Source organism: Sarcophilus harrisii, chromosome 3 (assembly GCF_902635505.1).
Source record: "Sarcophilus harrisii chromosome 3, mSarHar1.11, whole genome shotgun sequence".
NCBI lineage: Eukaryota > Metazoa > Chordata > Mammalia > Dasyuromorphia > Dasyuridae > Sarcophilus > Sarcophilus harrisii.
The window spans coordinates 429,729,561-429,736,322 of NC_045428.1; the positions used below are offsets into that span (position 1 = coordinate 429,729,561).

The 6,762-nt window shown below is 36.3% G+C and overlaps 1 pseudogene; it reads right to left on the reverse strand.

The window, feature by feature from the left end:
• Window positions 1-3,248: 3,248 nt before the first annotated feature.
• On the reverse strand, window positions 3,249-3,728 carry LOC111719835 (annotated as a pseudogene).
• Window positions 3,729-6,762: the final 3,034 nt, after the last annotated feature.

The following is a 6,762-nucleotide window of genomic DNA, read 5'->3' on the forward strand; positions in this document are numbered from 1 at the left end:
GTGTCAGCCATAAAGATTTCTATCTTACTCATCTAGATGGTGCAGTGGACAGAATGCAGGATGTGGGATCAGAAAGATGTAACTTCACATAAAATCAGACCTCAGATCCTTACTAGCTATGTGACTGGGGACAAATCACTTCACTTCTTTGCTTCAGTTTTTCATCCATAAAATGAGCTGGAGAAAGAAATAGCAAGCCAGTCCAGTATCTTTGGCAAGAAAACCCCAAATGGGGTCATGAGAAGTTAGACCTGACTGAACAACAAAATACTTGCTTACAGCAAAGAAGTGGTGCTCTATCATTTTTTTTTCCCTTTGACTGAACTACATTTATACACCATGCCACTTCTGTAGTCCCATTTTATGGTGGAGAGAATTCCCAAACCATTTAATTGATAGCTATGAAGTCAATAAGTCAAGAAATATTTGTTAAATATTTACTCTATGCCAAGGACTATATTATGCTCTGGGGATACAAAGGATTATAAAAACATGTTCTCTGCCCTCAAGAAACATACATTCTAATCAGGGAGACAAAATGCAAACACACACACACACACATACACACACACACACATATAAATGTATAGTCTAAATGGGAGATAATATTAGAGGAATGAGAGTTGGGGGTTGGGAGAAAAGGGACGGAAAAGCCTCTTCCAGGATTTCAGCTGAATCTTGAAGTAAACCACTAGTAAAGGTCAGGTGGCAGAACATTCTGCGAATGGGGAATAACCTTTGCTTACACATTGTCTTCAGCATTATGATGGTGAGATGCTTAGTATTGAGTTTTAGAAAACATTTAGATGTCTAAGTAGAAGATTGGAGTAGGAAAAGAAGTGAAAGGAAGATAAATTAGAAGGCTATTTCAATGGTTTAGAAGTTGTGATGGGGTGATGAAGTGCTAAGCCTCTGTTCCAGGGTAATGGAAGTATGAATGAAGAGAAAGGGATATCTGGACATACACAATCACATAATACATATATAATGTATGCATATATGTATTTTTAAATACAAACACTTACATATAAATACATATGTATATAATGTTATAGGAGTAAAAATGACAAAAATGGACAATAAGCAATATTTTTTGACCCTAGCAACTCATGAAACTATCTGCTAAGTATATGGAGAGATTATGACCTGTTGTCAGCATTATTGGTTCTGAACTAGTTTTGAGAACTAGTTTATCTCAGAAAAAATAATGACTTGCCATCTACATTATTCCTGAAGACTTTCAGCATTGTAATCTAAATGAAAGCTTGGGGTCAATCATAGGAGAATGGATTTAGAAATAGAAGGAACCTTAGAAGTCACTGATTTCAACATCCTTATTTAATAGGTGAGACAATCAAAGCCCAGATCAGTGAAATACATAATATTCCCAGGTAGGAAGGAGAAGGGACTGGATTTGATCACTTCAAATCCAGTGCTATTTCCATTGTATCATGCAGGAAGAAGATTGGACTCACTTCTTTATATATTATTGTAGCCAGTGTAGAGTGGAACCAGAAAATTGGTTTTTGAAAGGATGGTGATACTGACATTTATAAAAATAGATCTAAACTCTGTTTATATGAGTTTTTAAAAGATGTAGTTTAATTTCCTCCCTCCCCCTAATCACATCTACACTTCCACCTCTGCATTGAAAAATAATAACCTTGGTGCTCAGTTTTCCCTTTTCCATCATGGGAGAAAGGCACTCAGTGTTCCTCAAGCTTGAATATTCCCTGTAGCCATCAGATCCCCTGATTCTGGGCAGATAAAGCATTGTCTCCCCCCAGACCCCAAAGGAATTTTGGTCATTTCTAGATCTCTTCAACCTGGACCAAGTTACCTACAGTGTTTCCAGATCAATGCCAAGAAATTGTTTGCAGGAAAAAGGGGAAGATTGGAATTGAGTTAAGAATTAAAGGGTGGCAAGGGTTTAGACATGGATAGCCAATGTCTTTCTCTCTTTGGTGTCCAGAATGGTCTCAGACCTTCTTGGACTTCTTGCCAGCAGGAATCCTATGGGAAGGGATGGCTCCATGGACTCCACTGGGCTGGTGCTGGGTCCAAACCTTTCAAAGGAGAAGAATTTTAGGAGACCCATATGGGTTCAAGGATTGCTGTTAAGGCATTAAGAAGAGCTCAGTTTGGGTTGGAATGAGCAGTTTGAAGCTGTTATTCCACATTCAGTTCTTCATCTGGTCTCTTGCACTAATATATTTGAAACTGATAGACATTTAAAAGTGTCTCTAATTCCTATCTTTTCTAGTTTCCTCAGGGTCTGAATCATGAAATATGTATTCATGGACAATTTATTATAACTAAACTTAACTAAAGCATTTACTTCAATATTTCTAAAAGTCTGTAATTTCATTAGGGTAGACATTTCCTTCAGTTAAGCACATTGGGACTCTTAGTCCTTAGTAGTTGGTTTCTTAATTCATTGTGGTAAAAATACACAAATAGTTTAAAAAAAAAAACATCATTTACTGTACATGCCTCAGGTTATTGGTTTCTTTGATCTTATCTCTGGACCTCATTTTCTTGTAAAGTAAGGGATAGGGTAGACTCATTAATCAAAATCTAAAGTCCCTCTCTATGATTCTATGATTTTCTTTTAGGCTAGACATGTAGTTCATTTTCAATCTTATGTTCAGTCTTTCTAGCTTTAGTTGGTCCTTATATCACCAGTACATAGTCTTTAAGAATCTAGGGTCAATCAAATGCCATCAGGAAGCATTTGACCAGGCTTTTTGCAAGGGAAGGGAAAATTTGTTATGCTAAGTGTCTTGCATTTAGACTCAGAAGTTTAAGTTCCAATCCAGCGCTATAACTTGTGAAATATGTGATCTCAACAAGTCAGTTAATCTTTCTAAGGCTTTAACCTCATTTATAGAATGAAGGAGTTTAATTAGATGACCTCTTCAGTCCCTTTTAGTTCTAAATCTATGATCTTATGAAATTACATAATATTCTTTAAAAACATTAAAAATAATTTAAATATATTCAGACTTCTAAAAGCAAGCAACAATAATAAAATATGACTCTGATTAGGTTTTGAATAAGCCATTAACTTAACTTTTGGGGAACCATCATGATAAATGATGAAGATCCTAAACCAATTCTACTTGCATTGATAAATCAGATTTCCGGGAGGGCTCATTGCTGTCATGATTCTAGGGTGAGATTAGAGCATGTTTCTTTTTTTTCCCCCCACAATCCAATAATCTTTTATTGTTTTTTAAAATAGTAATTTATGCCATGAATTCATAGGAAATTGGTTCCAACAGTTCAGGCTGCTTGCCATTGGTTCTCACAAGGTGTGCTTCTCTGGGTGCAGCAGGCTGACATTTCAGTTGAACCCAAGTGCCTTTTTCTTTGGCTTCCTTCTTCTGATCATTTTCCTTCATCTGTTTCAGAAAGCTATCTCTGCTCTTAGAGTGCTTAATATGCTCCGTATACATATTAATTCTCTTGGCTAGAATCTTGCCCTTAACTTGTTTGTTTACAACAATGCCTACAGCATGTTGAGTAACATTATGGACCTGTCCAGTCTTGCCATGGTAACATTTGTGAGGCATTCCTTGCTGAACTGTGCCCATACCCTTGATATCTACAATATCATCTTTCTTGTATATTTGCATATATGTAGCCAAAGGGACAATACCATGTTTTCAAAAGGGCCTAGAAAACATGTATTGTGTCCCTCTCCTTTTTCCTCTTATGTTCTTCATTTTGGCAACTCACTGGAATATGGCAGAACCGGTGGAAAGCACATGTTTCTAAAGCAATAAACTCTAGATCATGCCATCCTGATGTGTTCCACCCAATATTAATCACAAATTATCATTACTTCAGTATGATTTATCCCATTAATATCAATTCATTTTGACAAAGGTATATCTACCAACAATACATAGAAAAGACCAAAGTTCAAAAACAAACCTGTGACCAGGGAGCATAATCTCCCTTGTATAATCTCAGTCCCTAAAAAGAATAGGCTTAAATGCAAAGCAGTCGCTAAAATAATTTGACTTATTAAGTTCACTTTGAAATATAGCCCAGTCAGTTGGTGAGAGCTGATCCCTTATAATAACCAGCATCTTGATATTGGTTGTAGGTTGCTCTGTCTCACACAAGTTATTTGTTGCTTCACTTTTCCTGTGGCTTGGCTATTGTTTCTCTGGCGTGGCTTCCAGTTGCTGGATGGGAATCTTTTGAACTTCTGAAGTTCACAAAGTCTAGACTAGTCCATTTATCTTTAATTCTCCACTTAAGGCAGGAAAGAACAGATTAACTCATTTGAATCCTACAACAATTCTGTGAAGGTAGAGGCTCTTATGATATCAGTTTTACAGATGAGGAAGAGAGATTTTTGCCCAGGATCACTAAACTAATAAGTATTAGAGGATTTGAATCAATTTGACTGACAAAGTGACTTGCTTGTGATCACATATGTAAACAAGTAATCCTGTTGAGAGTGAAACTCAAATTTTCTGACCCCCAATTCAGTACTTTTCAAACTATTAATCTCTGGTCAATATACTTGGGAAAATAAATAGAAAAAGCACTGAATTGGTAGGCATTTAGACTGAGTATGTTTCCTAATTTGTAAAACATAGAGTGTGGCTGAAAAGATACTTAAGCTCACATTCAATTCTAAATTCTACCATTCCTCTTTTCTCCCTCCTCTTCTTCCTCCCCTTCCTCCTTCCCTTCCTTCTTCTCTTTCCCTTTCTTTTTTTTTTCTTTCTTTCTTTCTTTCTTTCTTTCTTTCTTTCTTTCTTTCTTTCTTTCTTTCTTTTTCTCTTTTTCTTTTCTCTTTCTTGCATTCTTTCCTTTTCTGCCTTTCCTTTTCTTTCTACCTTTCCTTTCCTTTCTTCCTTTCTTCTTCTTCTTCTTCTTCTTCTTCTTCTTCTTCTTCTTCTTCTTCTTCTTCTTCTTCTTCTTCTTCTCTCTCTCTCTCTCTCTCTCTCTCTCTCTCTCTCTCTCTCTCTTTCAACAGTTTCTGATTATCACAATGAAAGGATTCCTGAGAAATTTTAGTTTTTCTTTACTGGCTTCTCTGAAACTTGCTTTCTAAGATTCCCAGAAATGTCAAGACTTTGAGGCAAGACTCTTAAGTTGAACAAAAAACTGTTGGATTTGATATTGCCTGCAAAGAGGCAGTGGCCAAAGCTATCATGTAAGTAAAAGATGGCACATTTCAGGCCCAATTCTTTAATCAACCAGTACTTGACTCTCAGAAGTGAGAGAACACAAGATTCTTTGATTCTAGCAGACACAAGTACTCCAACTTTATATGAGAGAACAAATTAACTGGAAATTAGCTCTGGAAGGCTGACAACTTTAATTGCCATTTAATAGACCTATTTCCTAAACTACCTAAAATCTTGTGTTTGTTGTGATTGTCAAGGGCCCCAGAGTAAATCTAATTAAAATTGATGTTCAATTTGGCCAGGCCTGAAATACTATTGCAAAGCAATTGTAAAGCACAACTAGATGAAAACTCCTTCAACATTTTTGTGGTTAAAGTAACACAAATAGTAATACTTATATGAGTCCATTTTGTCAAAAAACCTTAAATGAAAGCATTAATTCTCTGCAAAAAGGATTTGAAGGATTTCTCTGTCCTCTGCAGCAGGACTTAAAAGGCATTTAGCAATTAATGAGATGAGATCATAGGCAAAGTAAAATCCTTTCTAAATTTAATATTAATATAGGATGGTTCACCAGTCTCTTCATGGTTAGTAGCATTTAGTGTGAAAGGAAGTTTGCTCTTTGTATATGACCTCTGTGAGACCAAAAAAAGGGAAATAATAATTCTGTGACCATTCATATCTGGAAGATTACTGGCAATAGATCCATATATCATCCAAGTTGATTTCCTTTAGGGAACTATTCAGGAACTCACTACAACCATAACTGGTATAATTGGCAATAGTGTTCTTCCTTCCTTCCTTCCTTCCTTCCTTCTTTCCTTCCTTTCTTCCTTCCTTCCTTCCTTCCTTCCTTCCTTCCTTCCTTCCTTCCTTCCTTCCTTCCTTCCTTCCTTCCTTCCTTTCTTCTTTCCTTCCTTCCTTCCCTCTTTTGATATAGTTTTACATTAGAGGTCATTCATGTCACTTAGAGGAGACTGAACCCATTTTCTCATGAGGTATTCATTTGTGCTCTATCTACCCTATCTCTGGTAACAGAGGCAATGTTCTAAATTGTACTTCATGTACTCTTATTAAATCTCCACATGAGATTCAATTCTTCCACATAAATTGAAGGAAGTTCTCTAAGATGAAGTTAAGGATTATGTCCTTTTTACTGTCTGCACTCCAAGGGAAAGGGAAATTACCAATGTAACCCCTTCTCCTCAGGTTGAATCAGGTTAGTTCCAATTTGGAAATATATGAGACAAAAGGGACAGGAAACATTGTTTGAAGGCTCTGGTATCTTAGTCTTTCATTCAGAAATTTTGGACTTCTGAACCTTTCAGTTTTCTTGAACAGTGAGTAGTATAATGAAAGACCAACAACAGAATCATAAATAGCATAGGAAGATAAGTATCCCCACATTTCATGATTTAATAGATCCATTTCCTAAAAACTACCTCTGACATATAGGGCTAAATGTCTCCTTTCACTGCTCCAGGAACCTATTGACACAATAACATTTTCTCAGGATAATTTTTCCTCAATACCTGGGGAATGGGGACCACACCTCTCTGGGGAAATAAACCAACATTGTCCAGAATAACTAGATTGTTAAGTACCCTGC